General features: G+C 43.6%; 1 non-coding gene across 1 annotated transcript; it reads left to right on the top strand.

The window, feature by feature from the left end:
- The first annotated feature begins 1,353 nt into the window (after nucleotides 1–1,353).
- Nucleotides 1,354–1,426, top strand: TRNAG-CCC (transfer RNA glycine (anticodon CCC)). Its single transcript has one exon. It is a non-coding gene; the product is annotated as a tRNA-Gly (tRNA).
- The last annotated feature ends 13,459 nt before the right edge of the window (nucleotides 1,427–14,885 follow it).

Here is a 14,885-nt window from a genome sequence, read left to right as displayed (position 1 = left end):
CTGAGGCCTCTTTCAAGCATTCAGTCATTCAACAAACACTGTCTGACTACTTATGATATGTCAGCCCCTCTTCTAAGCCCTGGAGGAAACGATATAAGAAAGTCCATGCCCTTGGGAAACCTGCAGTCTGAAATCTGGATAGAGACACAATAAATAAAATCACACAGAATAGGGTTTCAGACGATTAGAGAAGTGAGCCTGAAACTAGAAATTTTCAACCAAAGAAACCGTATTGGAGACCAGGATAGGCTACATAATTTGCAGAGCTCAGTGCAAAATAAAAATGCTGAGTTCCTTATTTAAAAGTTGTTAAGAATTTCAAGACAGCAGCAACAGAGCATTAAACCAATACGGGGCCTTTCTAAATGAAGGATCCTGTGTAACTATACAGGTTGCATGCTGTATAGTTGTATTGTATCTGTATTGTATACAGATTGCATGTATCTGTATATTGCATGCCCTGTTGCAGATTCTGGTCTCAGAAAGATAAGGACCAGCCCTGAGAATACCCAGCTCAATATTTATGAAAGGATAAGTGGTCAGATAATTCAGAATAACCCTTTTGCTTTTCCTGCACTGAGGATAACTATTACTATGAGACTGAGCATCATGGTGAGCCAGCAGGCAGACTGCAGAGATTCTGTGTGTCTCAATCCTATTTCTATAGCACATTTCTATAGCACATCTATAGATGTGGTGGGTCCTCACCCACATCTGCCTGCACACCTCTCAGGATGCACAGACAAGCATTTCCAAGACAGCTGACTCTGTGTCTGGCTTTGGAGACTTGTTAGCTAGCTGAGATCAGTCTTTAGTGATAATTGAGTGCAGACACCCCGGGTTCTGATGCAGGTGCACCCATTTGGAGGGGGAGAAATAGGTATTTGAGAGGCAGTAAATTATCGTTCTCGCACCTGATACACACTGTACAAATAAACAATACCAGCTGGTTCCTGAAAATGCATGACTTGGTCCACTGGGAAGCCAAGAGCAGAAAATGTTCTTGAATATGGTAACACCTCTAACAAGAGTGAAGAGTGCTTAATTAAAGAAGTAATTAGCTTTTTACACAAGAAGGAACAAACAGATGAAAGTATACACAACACACATAGATATCAATAACTTTTAATTTAAGAGCTTGGAGTTTGAAAGGGAATGGTATTTGCTGGTTTGTAGGGAGAAACTCAATGTTCCCCACCTTCTTACCCACCCCAATGAGGGTAGAGAGTTTTCTGTGGGTGAAAGTCAAGGACATAATTGGGCCATGGTGCGAAGGGGTGGAACTTTTGATATAATCAACAAAGGTTAAAAACTCTGCCTTGCCCCATCATTAAAAAGTCTAGGGATGGGACTTCCCTGGTAGTCCAGTGGTTAAGACTCTGCGCTCCCAATGCAGGGGGCCCAGGTTCGATCCCTGGTCAGGGAATTAGATCCCGCATGCCACAACTAAAGATCCTGCATGGCACAACTAAAAATCCCGCATGCCACAACAAAGATCCCGCACACGGCAACAAAGATCCTGCATGCCACAACTGAGACCCAGCACAGACAAATAAATAAATAAATATTTTTTAAAGTCTACAAATAATAAATGCTACAGAGGGTGTGAAGAAAAGGGAACCCTCCTACTCTGTTGGTGGGAATGTAAATTGGTACAGCCACTGTGGAAAACAGTATGGAGGTTCCTTAAAAAACTAAAAATACAGCTACCATACGATCCAGCAATCCCTGGGCATACATCCAGAGAAAATTCTAATTAGAAAAGATACATGCACTGCAATGGTCATAGCAGCACTATTTACATTTGGGAAGCAACCCAAATGTCCATCAACAGATGAATGGATAAAGAAGATGCAATACAGGGACTTCCCTCGTGGTCCAGTGGTTGAGAATCCGCCTTCCAGTGCAGGGAACGTGAGTTCGATCCCTGGTCAGGGAACTAAGATCCCACATGTTGTGGGGCAACTAAGCCCGCGCACCACAACTAGAAAGAAGCCCGCATGCCACAACTAGAGAGGAGCCTGCACACCACAGCTAAGACCCAACGCAGCCAAATAAATAAATATTTTGCAGCAACATGGATGGACCTAAAGATTATCAAACTAAGTAAGTCAGACAAAGACAAATATCATGTGATATCACTTATATGTGAAATCTAAAATATGATATAAGTGAACTTATTTACAAAACAGAAACAGACTCACAGAAAACAAACTTATGGTTACGAAAGGGAAAAGGGGGTGGGGGAGAGATAAATTAGGAGTTTGGGATCAGCAGAGACAAACTACTATATCTATAAACAACAAGGTTCTACTGTGTAGCACAGGGAACTATATTCAATATCTTGTAATAAACCATAATGGAAAAGGATATGGAAAACAAAACAAAAAACTCTGCCTTGCCACTGGCTGGTCTCTTGGATTTCTATCTCTTTTTATTGTTGTCTCTCTTGGACTCTTCTTATCTTTGCTGCTGGTGTGGTAAAAGAGACTTGGGAGCGACCATTTGCTTGGGAGGGATGCCCATCCTGGTGAGGACCAGAGGGTGCGTGGCCAAGGCCAGCTCTGCTCCAGTTCCCCTAGAGAAATGTTCTCTTTCCTTTGTTCTTTCCTTTGGGGGTGCCCTTCCGGCCTCCCCTCCTGATGGATGTGGTAATATCTAAAAGTCAGTATGCAGGGGGTAGGCCTAGTGGAAAGAAACTAAACATGCTTTTGTTCTAGGTCTTTGCCAGGGGTATAGAAGGACAGCCTTGACCCACATGTGGTTGAGCCCAGCTAACAGGGCTAAAGGGTTTGAGGTCATAAATCTGACATTTGCATAGAAGGTCCCTTCCACATAGCTCCTTCCTGATTCTCTGATTTAGCTCTCACATGGAGCAAATCCAAGATTTCTAGCACTTTATGACTTATCTTAATTCAATTAAATCCAATGAGCACTTACAAGCCTAATATGGGTAAGACTCTCTCAAAATCAGAAACAAATTTTTATTATAGCTTGTGAAGAAACGAGTTTATTTTGACATGTTTATGACAGTTATTGATGACTTGGCATTGCACGTGATGTGGTCCGCACAAAGTTGGTCCCAGTCCTTTAAAAAGCAAATGTTTAGGGCTTCCCTCGTGGCACAGTGGTTAAGAATCTGCCTGCCAATGCTGGGGACACAGCTTCAAGCCCTGGTCTGGGAAGACCCCACATGCCGCGGAGCAACTAAGCCCGTGTGCCACAACTACTGAGCCTGTGCTCTAGGGCCCGCAAGCCACAACTACTGAGCCCACGTGCCACAGCTACTGAAGCCCATGTGCCTAGAGCCCATGCTCCGCAACAAGAGAAGCCACCGCAATGAGATGCCCTCGCACCACAATGAAGAGTAGCCCCCGCTCGCCGCAACTAGAGAAAGCCGGCGCACAGCAACAAAGACCCAAAGCAGCCAAAATAAATAAATTTTCAAAAAGCAAACGTTTAATTTTGGAATGACTAAGACCACCAGAGGCAGGCAGTCTGTGTGAAAACTGGCCAGCTAAGTTGAAGGGGGAGTCAAAAAGCTTTTAATTAAAACTGCTGAACAAAGTTCCCTCTCTGGCCTTCCTAGCCCTCACTCAAGGCCCTGCCTTCCTCTTCCCTGTGATTCTCAGCAATGGCCCGTGGTATGTGCACAGCGTGCTACCCATGGAGGCCACAGATCCTGTTAAGCATTTTTATTCCTATTCAGTTCAGTCTTCTCCCAGGACCTGACCTCTAACTATTTACACTGTACACTTTGAAAGTCTTGATCTATTGCCAAAACTTAAAATAATCCTCTACACTGTTAACCTTTTCACTCACTACCTCCTCTCCTTCCTGGCTGCAACTGAAAACTTGGATTTCCCTGGAGGACTCTTGTGTCTTGCAGCCCTCGCAAGTGGAGATAGCTCATCTGTGCACACATGCTCTATCTGATGGCCAGAGGTAGTTTCTCCTGGCTTTAGGCTTCTGCCACATTGCTCTTGCACATTTTTTTCAAAAGCCCTCCCTTTGAAAAAATTCATATCAATCAGCTTCCCAGCTCTATTGGTTTCCTATGACTGCTGTAACAAACTACCACAAACTAAGGGGCATAAAACATCACAAATTTATTGTCTTAGCATAAACAGAACTCCAAAATGGATTTCACCAGGCTGAATCAAGGTGTCAGCAGGTCTGCATTCCCTCTGGAGGCTCCAGGAGAGAATCTATTCCCTTGCCTTTTCCACCTTCTATTGGCTGCTTGCATTTCTTGGTTTGTGACCCCTTCCACCATCTTCAAAGCTGGCAATCGCATCACTCAAACCTCTGCTTCCACAGTCTTCACATCTCTTCTGCTGACCCCAGCCTCCTTTTTCTCTTTTAAGGACACTTGCAATTACACTGATCCCATCTGGATAATTCACGATGCTCTCCCCATCTCAAAATCCTTAACTTAATCACATCTGCAAAATCCCTTTTGCTATGTAAGGTAACAGATTTATAGGTTCTGAGGATGAGGACATGGACATGTTATTCCCCTTCTCTCCACCCCTATATTTCCAACCCCCAGAAAGCCCAGGCATTCCCCTAGTCCCCTTATATCAGCTCCTCTAATGCAGAGATCTCTGTCTTCAACCCTCCCATCATCCTCAATGATGTCTAGCCTTGATCTCTTGGTTCCTCGATCTCTTTGTGCCCTTCACCTTATCCCTCTAGGTCTCTTTTTTTTGGCAACACTGGACCTTGTCATCACTCGTATTTGTACCTCCTCAAGCGCTTCAGAAATCCTACTCAGGGGCTTCCCTGGTGGCGCAGCAGTTGAGAATCCGCCTGCCAATGCAGGGGACATGGGTTCAATCCCTGGTCCGGGACGATCCCACATGCCGTGGAGCAACTAAGCCCGTGTGCCACAATTACTGAGCCTGCACTCTAGAGCCTGTGAGCCACAACTACTGAAGCCCACATGCCTAGAGCCTGTGCTCTGCAACAAGAGAAGCCACCGCAATGAGAAGACCGCGCACCGCAACAAAGAGTAGCCCCCACTCGCCGCAACTAGAGAAAGCCTGCGCGCAGCAACGAAGATCCAATGCAGCCAAAAATAAATAAATAAAATAAATAAATATTTTTTTAAAAAAAGAAACAAATCCTACTCAGACCAAGGTCTCCACTTCTTCCCTCTAGACGTGCTCTTTGACTTCACTAAGACCTGAGTCCCCAGATTCTGATCTGTAAACAACCCACTCTCTAGTTAATCTCTTCCGTGACATGTTTATCGAGATCCATTTCCTGTGCCTCTTTGGCATCTTTTCCATCCTTCCTTAGTGACCCAGGCCCTGGCAGAATCCGACCATGAGGGTTTCAGAGTCATGTGGGAAAGAATCTTATCGCTACACTGCCTGGTGTCCCTACAAGCTGGTCCATCCAAGATGCTCCACAGGGCTTTCTCTTGCCTCTGGTGAGCTCCCTCTCACAGGCTCCATGTTGAAAATTCCAAAACAGACTTCTCCTCAAACCTCCCACACAATCTCCACATCCCTCACCCTTGGCATGGGATGTGTTCTCAGAATCCAAAGAGCAAATAGAGGCCACACAAGTCAGAGCCTCCTGCCTTTGCTGATCCACCGAAAATGCATCTCTTCTCACCTCTTTTGGTTAGAGGGAAAGGGGTCCTTCTTCTTTCAAAGGCCAAGCCCTCTCCTGTGTGCTAAATCCCCTCTCCATCAATTTCCTCCTCTGTTAGACAAACTTAGTCTTCCTCCAATCACTCTTCTTCTTCATAAACACATTCACATTTTTCTAGTCTAAACATCATCCTTCCCTTCACACTCGCCTACCCTCAAGAGACGCGTCAAATCTCTCTTTCCCTACAAAGTTGGTACAGGGATAAACTGCAGAACATCACCGAGCCTGAAAAAAGCTTACTCCTTCAGTATGAAATGAGGTGAACTCAGCCTCCTCTAGAATGATCCAAAAGTAGGAGAGGATATAGGTTTGGGGCCTAAACCTTATACAGGATAGTAGTGGGGTTGTCCTTGCAAAAAGAACACAAAATTAGGTACAAACATACAAGGCCTTGGAAGGGACAGGTAAAAGTAATGGGTCTTGAAGCTCAAATCTTATAAGTTTCACAGCAGATCTGCCCCTGCCCAGGGGACAGTGTGGAGCCACTCCAGTCATTGAGAATGTCACTGAGAAAGCACACATCTAGCAACTGCATTATGCTCTTTGAGAAAAGTGCTTCCCAGGGGTTAGTAAGCATATCATTGCTAGTATCCAAGATTTGGGGGGAATAACAGATAATCAATTTTTTTTGTCAAAGCTATGTCTTTAGCTTTACAGTTGCCTTCTATTTGTGGCAAGGGATACTGGCTTTCCATTTATGCTCATAACATAACATTTTCTTTTAAAATAAATCTGTTTCCTTAATTTTTAAGTAAGTTAATTTTTTGAAATTAAGCTAAAGATAGTACACACTGGAGGCACATGGATATGGCAAATATTATGAAAATGGTATGAGAATGATCATGTTTGGGAAACACTGAAGCAAAAGAAATGGGATGGTTTCTCTAAGAGAAAAATCCAGAGAAAGAAAATCTGTCAGTTTGATTCTACTGCTGCTCAAAGGAGACAAGAACCACAACCAGTAAACACGAGCACCTGTTGGTACGTCCCTGGTGGAGATGGATGCACTAGGTATGACAGATTGAGGACACAAGTCATATTACCTAGATGGGTCCTCTCACTCTGCGTTCACGCTTCCTGGTAACATTTTGATTATAATTAGGCTTTGCCAGCAAGCCATAGCGCTCTCATCTGTAAACTATGAACATCTGGATTTCTCAGTAGTCTATTACTCAGTACCAATTAATCAATCAACATTCGGTTTTCAAACATAAGCTCTCATGGACTTGGAGCCCTGTGTTGGCAAACTCTGCTTCTGAGCCTGCCAGACCGAGGACTGGAGATAAGTTGGTCAAGGTGATGTCACCTGTATACTTGTGTAGGTGGCCAGCCCCCACAGCTTCTTCCTCCGGTGGCAACTGACCTGCTGCACGGCTTTTACATCAAACCGCTGCCTCATTTGCTCCTCAGCATTCACAGTCAGCCTCTGGCCCTGCTGTTCACCTAGTCTGCCCTCAGGATGTACATCCATGGCCTTCTTATCTGATTTGGGCTTCGATTTAGAGCGCATCTTCATTGGCCTCCTTTTGAATGCTTTTGAGCCTTCAATGTCCATCATCTACTTTCATGGTTTGCTGTCAAATATTTTAAAAACTATTTCCTTAGAGTCACAGATGTAGAAAACAAACTTATGGTCACCAGGGGGGACAAGGGGGGGAGGGATAAATTGGGAGACTGGGATTGACATATACATACTACTATATATAAAACAGATAACTAATAAGGTCCTACTGTATAGCACAGGGAACTCTACTCAATACTCTGTAATGACCTATATGGGAAAAGAATCTAAAAGGAGTGGATATATGTATATGTATAACAGATTAATTTTGCTATATACCTGAAACTAACACAATATTATAAATCAACTATACTCCAATAAAAAATTTTTTAAATAAAATAAATTTAAAAAATTAAGACTATTTCCCGCCCAGACCCCACTTTTGCTTGCCCCTTAAACATGGATATCTCCAAGGCAAAGAGCAGGGGACTGGGGTCAGACCACTTGAGCCACTTGAGTTCTAATCTACTTATCAATTATGTGAATTTAAGCAAATCACTCTAAATCTCTCTAAACTCAGATTATTCTTCTGAAAAACAATAATAACAATAGTAGCTTCTAAATAAAATTTGCTGTCAGCTTTTTTTTTTTTTTTGGTGGCTGGTGGGATCTTAGTTCCCTGACCAGGGATTGAACCCAGGCCCATGCCAGTGAAAGCACCGAGTCCTAATACTGGACGACCAGGGGACTCCCTGCTGTCAGCTTCAAATGAGATAATCCATGTAAAGTGTAGTGCTTGGTGTGTGATGAACACTCAGGAAGTGACAGACACCTTTTTCTCAGCCACATCCACGGCTTCCAGCCTTGAGCTTTCTCCCAAGCACCAAATTGATATTTTAACTACCTGCTAAGTTCTTTTCCATTCTAATTTATCTTCCACAATACTATAGAGTTTTATCTTTCTTTTAAAAATAATCTATGTCATCACTTGTCCAGTTACCATGTGATCAACTCCAGGCCTTTCACATCCTGGCTACAGCTCACCTCCTCACTCCCCTGCCACCACACGGAGGGACATCATACCTCCTGCACCGAGGCTGCAACAAATACTTTGCTCTCTCTCAAGTGTCCTGCGCTCGTCTGAGCCTTCTGTTCCCTCAGCCTACACACTCTCCTGGCAAACTCCCACCCAGCTTCAGGGCTCTGCTCAAACTTCCCTTCCACTGTGACACCTCCTCTGGATGAGGACACTATCAATTTCCTATGACAGTGCTGATCATGTTGCACTGACACTATCTGGGTCTGTCTCCTTCACTTGACTGTGAGCCCCCCGAGGGCGAGCATCTTACTGCTTGCATATTGTTTTCCTAGCTCCATACCTGTCATAGTAGAAACAGGAGGTAGGTGGGCACTGAGAAGGCGGCCAGCAGCAGCTACCACTGGTGGAGGAATTGCCAAGCTCCACACACTAGGCTTAGCATCCTACAGCTATTGCTTCATTCAGTCCACCTTTATAATCAATCCTTGTTCCATCTTCTGTAACATTCGCCTGAGAAATCTCCATCTCTGGTAGTATTAGCTTGCTGGGGCTGCCGCAACAAAATTCCACAGACTTGGGGGCTTGAGCACCAGAAATTTTATTTTCCTCAGAGTTCTGGAGACCAGAAGTCCATGATCAAAGTGCCGTCAGGGTTGATGTCTGGTGAGAGCTCTACTTCTGGTTTGCAGACAGCCACCTTCTCCCTGTATCCTCACACGGCCTTTCTTCTGTGCACACGTGGAAACCGAGAGCTTTCTGGTCTCTCTTCCTCCTCTTATGAGGACATCAGCTCTATGGGATTAAAGCCCCACCCTTATGACCTTATTTAACGTGTATTACCTCCTTATAGGTTCTGTCTCCAAATACAGTTACCTTGGGGGTAAGGGCTTCAACATATAAACTTGGGAAGGACACAGTTCAGTCCATAATACTGGTTAAATCAAACTTACTCCCTACTCATGCTTATAGCCAAGCAGTCACACAGGTGAAGAAAAACCATACAACAATGCCAGTTAGGGACTTCCCTGGTGGCACAGTGGTTAAGAATCCACCTGCCAATGCAGGGGACACGGGTTCGAGCCCTGGTCTGGGAAGATCCCACATGCCACGGAGCAACTAAGCCCGTGTGTCATAGCTACTGAGCCTGCGCTCTAGAGCCCGTGAGCCACAACTACTGAACCCACGTGCCACAACTACTGAAGCCCGCGTGCCTAGAGCCTGTGCTCCGCAACAAGAGAAGCCACCGCAATGAGAAGCCCACGCACCGCAATGAAGAGTAGCCCCTGCTCACCACAACTAGAGAAAGCCCACGTGCAACAATGAAGACCCAACACAGCCAAAAATAAATAAATTCAATTAATTGAAAAAAAATGCCAGTTAGTTTCACTTTAAATTCAGAATCTCATACCTAGAGTGAGTCCCTCTGACAAGTCTACACACATTCCTTGTCCATCCACTCACCTACTCCCTAAGAGGACTATTTCATACCTTCTCCTCTGTCTTCAAATCCAACATGTCCTCCTGTCTCCTCACCCTCCTAACCCTGCTTCCCATTTCACTGAGAAAATCAAGGATTCATCTCCCCACCTTTCTGCATCTGTTCCTGTAGGTCTGCCTTTCCTCCTACAACACTGGGTGAATCATCCTGAATGTGAAGGACCAGGATGCCACACTGAGACCAACCTCTCAGTTGTGCATGGATTTCATCTCCCTCAGGAGCTCTGCAAGAATCCTGTTTCCTACCACATCAATGTCTCCCTTTCTATTTAATAACTTCCTTCAGCAGAAAATTTGAAGCATATGACATAGACACAATATCTCCCAGCTGTAGAGAACAGTACGGACAACGACAGAAACCTTCCTAGAGCTCACCTTTTCTGGCTGCTGCTTCATTTTGCTTTGTAGAAAAATTCCTTGAAAGAATGATGATGGGACTTTCTGTCTCCCCTTCTTCACCACCCATTCTCTCTGGAACCCACACCAATGAGGTAGCCATCTCCCCACTTTCCCAGAAACATTTTCCTTGAGGTCACCAATGGCATCCCAGTTGCTAAACCAAAGAGCAGTTCTCAGTCCTCATCTTACTCAACCCATGAGCAGCCATTGAATTGACAGGGTTTATCACTCCCTCCTTCTTGAAATGCTGTCACCCTTGATTTACAGGACAACTTGCTCCTCTGCTCTTAGTGGACCCCATCTTCAGACTCATTTGCTGGATCTCCCCTCTTTCATTTCTCTATTGTGTGAAGCCTCAGGGCTCTGGCCTCAGACCTCTTTCTTCTCCACAGTCACTCACTAGATGCCAGGATCTTTGCATTAACTATCATCTTTATCCTAAAGACTCACCAGTTTACAGCTCTAGCCCAGACACCTCTCTCCTAAACTCCTCTTGTATGTTCAACAGACCCCTCCAAATCAACATATCCAGAACAGAACTTTTAATTTTCTTTCCCAAAATTGTCCTTCCTTTAGTGCTCCCCATTGTAATAAATTGCATCATGATTCACACAGTTTTTCAGGCCCCAAAACTTGACATCATTCTTGACTCCTTAACATCTCATATCCAATCTACCAGCAAGTCATGTAGAATCGAACTAGGAAACAGATCAAAGATTTACCGGTTCCTATCCTCTCTCCTGCTGCCAACTGGGTCCTTGCCATGAGGACTTCTCTCTTGAATTATTGCAACAGACTCTTACTATACAACTTGTCTCCCTACTTCCATTCTTCCATCATTACCTTCTATTCTTCACACAGCAGCCAGGGTGAGCCTTTAAAAAGTAATCAGATCTTATCACTCCCCTGCTTAACACATTCTGATGGCTCTCAACACACAGAATAAGACCTAAAGCCCTTACAAGGCCTGGTTCTTTAGCATCTGACAGTGCCCTTCTTCTCTGACCCTACTGTCTGTCACTTCTCCTCCTCTCTTGCTGTGCTCCAAAACACTGACATGTTCAAGGAAGAGCAAAAAGGTCAAATACATGTTTGCCTCAGGGACTTTGCACTTGCTGTTTCCTCTGCCAGGAACCCTCTTTCCCCAGATAACCACATAGTTTTTCCCTTACTTCATCAGGTCTCTGCTCAAATATCACCTCCTTAGAGAAATTTTCTTTGAACAGCCTCAATCCAGTCTAAATAACATACTCCATCACTCTCTGTCTCTTTAACTTGCTTTATATTTCCTCACAGCACAGATCTTGATTTGACATGCTATTTTATACCTATTTATGTTCTAGATTATTGTTTCTCATGTCAGAATGTGAGTTCCCGAAAGGCAGACGCTGTGGGTTTTGTTCACTGCTGTATTCCTGGCACCTAGGACAGGCTGGCACATAGTGAGCGCTTATATTAGTTTACAAGGGCTGCCTTAACAAAGGACCACACACTGGTGGTTTAAACAACAGAAAATGATTTTTCTCCCAGTTCTGGAGACCAGAAGTCCAAAATTAAGGTATCTACAGGGTTGGTTCCTCCTGAAGGCCATGTGAGAGGAATCTGTTCCAGGCTCTCTCCTGGGCTTATAGATGACCATCTTCCCCCTATGTCTCTTCACATTGTCTTCCCTCAATATGTATCTCTGTGCCCAAATTTCCCCTTTTTATAAGGAAACCAGTTGTATTAGGTTAGTTCCCACCCTAATGACTTCACTTTAACTTGATTACCTCTCTAAAGATCCTATCTCAAAATAAGGTCACATTCTGAGATATTGAGGAATGTATTTCATAGCATTTCAACATATGAATTTGGGGAGGACATAATTCAATACATAAAGTGCTTAATAAATTTTTTTTAAATTAATGAATGCATGAAGACTGACTGACTGGATAAATGAATCCTCAAAAACAGTTCTTTATATACTAAGGATATTAATCCTTGCCACTCAGTACAACGTTTAATTCTTTTCCCCAATTTATTGTTCATCTTTTAACTTTTGATGTTCCACTAGAACATGGCTTATTATACAAATCCAATCACATTCTCAAAAGCATACTAACTCCACATATTCCAAGGGTGATATAACTCATTCATCCTAAGAGATGGCTAGTGTCAGCTTTATCAAGGGGTTCCATGCTGCATATTGTTGACAAGAGCCCTTGGACCCCTGTGTGAATTAATCAGAAGTGAGTTTTTATCCTGCAGCAACACGAATATATGCTAGGAGATAAAGCACAGAGAGAAAAGATAAAGAAGCAAGGTGAAAAATGCAGATGAGTCTTTTGTTTATTAATCCTTGGATATAATGGTGAAAAGGCTACTAGATGTGTGAACTAAGTTAGTTAGAAAATAATCAAATACCATCAACTTTCTCCTGCTGAACATTCCTCCTCCCTTTATTAGATTCTAAAGCATATGCAGGGCTTCCCTGGTGGTCCAGGGGTTAAGACCCTGCACTTCCACTGCAGGGGGCATGGGATCGATCCCTTGTTGGGGAATTAAGATCCCGCATGCCGCAGGACAGTGGCAAAAAAAATAAATAAGTAAATAAATTAATTAATTAAATAAAGCATAAGAAAAACAAGGTGAAAGTCAATCGTTTAAGATGCTCCTGGGGAAAAAGGCAAATAACAAGCATATGGATGAGATATGGATTAAAGAAGCATTAATCTGCATTTTTAGGGAACTTTTGATTACATAAAGAATTACTTAAACTTGTAAGTAGACAAGACAGTCAGTAGCTGAATACAGGACTCATGATGTTTAACCAATGCTCACAACGCAGCAAAACATCACCTTGCTACATGAACAACCCACTGCAAAGAAGAACTTACATAAACGGAGTTCAGTGCCACAGTAAATTAAACTTTAGAGCCAAGCTAATCTGACACATTTAATAATGTGCATCATTATGGTGGTGCTTGAAAATTAAGAGTAAATGGGAAATGGTTCACTTAGTGATTTTAATTAGCACCTTACAATCTAATCAAAATATCTAGGTTTGGCTGGGAAGGAGGTGAGATGAAACATGGGTGACCAGTATCCTGAGCTGGGTTCCTTCTGAGGAGACTTTGAATTTCAGGACCCTGATATCCATGGCGATAGACATCTTCCTTGGTCCAGTGGGGCACCCAGCGGCCTCCCAGCAGTGTGGACACTGGTGTCTGGGCTTTACTTGGCTGTTCCCTCAGTCAGAATGTCTCCACTCCTCCTCTACATCTAGGTAAGCCCTCAGATCTCATAGGTAATGCTTCAGATTTCATCTAAGTTGTCAGCTAGAGGCATATACTCATTTAATCCTCATGACACTCTCATGAGAAAGATGTACTGACACTCTGGATCAGGATTGAACTTCTAACACATGTAGTCAGGATGGGAACCTGGTGACAGTGGAATCAGCCAGAGCAGGAGAAGCTGAGACACAGGTGTAATAGAGGAAGTCCAGACAGAGTGTTACCTGGAGTTTTAGGTGGCAGGAGGTGGTCTAAGATGGCAGAGTGTTGGCTGGAGAGGTCCAGGGTAAGAAGTCCTGACAGGTGGACAGAAGAGTGATGGAGATCTGCATCGTATGTAGATCTAGGCAGCCTGAGTCCCAAAGGCCTCCCCCCAAGACTGTTAGGACACCAGCCTCTGGAAGGGTATGGGAGGACCTGGGGTCTCAAGTTAGAAACCAAGGTAGAGATCCAGTTATTGGAAAATGAAGTACAAGCTCAGTGAAGCCTCAAGCAAGACTGACCAGATGCTATACAGCCTGGTCTGAAAACTTGGAACTCCTTAATTCTCCCTTGACAAAGAGGACTTCCTGCACTTGAGACAAGGTTAAGGTAGCGCCTGTGTGAGTACTGGGGGGAAGGGGGGGGCGGGGGCTACAAAAGTACTAGAGGGCTACATTTCATTTGTCCAACTCCTTGTTCTTGTCATTTTGATAAAGGATAGAATAGATTTCCACATCATGGAGATGCATTATATGTGTTTGACCTTCCACTTTAAATAACATTCTTTTTCTTTTATCCCAATCTTACACCTTTCACTAAGCTTAATAATTTACTGTGAGAGAGACCTTGGGAGTCAATGCTCAGGAAATAAGTTACCCCAGGGAAGTCGCCTAGATAGACTGAGTTTGTTTGGCAGTATTTGCACTAATTCTCCAGCCACCCCTTTGAATTTTGCCTTCAGTGCATTGCCTTCTCTGTTTTAGAGGAGACTAGATTTCTAGAAATCCCAAAGAATAGGCGAAACTGTGTTTTCTCCAGCCTAAAATGGTTTGGCCTGTTTCATCCCTCTTCAATATTTTAAGTTTTGCTACTTGTTTCATTTTATGAAAGTAGGGTATGTGGTGTGGTTGTTAACAGTAACAAAGTACAGGCCAAACAACATCAGAATACGATGGCCTAAAAAAAGACCGAAGCGATGCGTATTTCAGGCAGCTATACCACAAAGTAAAAGCCTAATTTTTGGTGTGATTAAACTTAAGTTAAAGTGGAAGAATAGGGACTTACCTGGTGGTCCAGTGGTTAAGATTCTGCTATCCTAATGCTGGGGGCCCAGGTTCAACCCCTGGTCAAGGAACTAGCTCCCACATACATACCGCAACTAAGAGTCTGCATGCCACAACTAAGACCCGGCGCAGCCAAATAAATAATTTTTTTTTTAATGGAAGAATAATTTGAAAATTAAAAAAACAAAAAAACTATCAGAAAAGAAAAGTGTTTCTTGGGAATGAAACAAGGGATATGGGAGGGG

Source organism: Tursiops truncatus, chromosome 11 (assembly GCF_011762595.2).
Source record: "Tursiops truncatus isolate mTurTru1 chromosome 11, mTurTru1.mat.Y, whole genome shotgun sequence".
In the NCBI taxonomy this organism is placed as follows: domain Eukaryota; kingdom Metazoa; phylum Chordata; class Mammalia; order Artiodactyla; family Delphinidae; genus Tursiops; species Tursiops truncatus.
The sequence above is the reverse complement of the archived record's forward strand: the minus strand, read 5'-3'. Positions and strand labels throughout refer to the sequence as shown.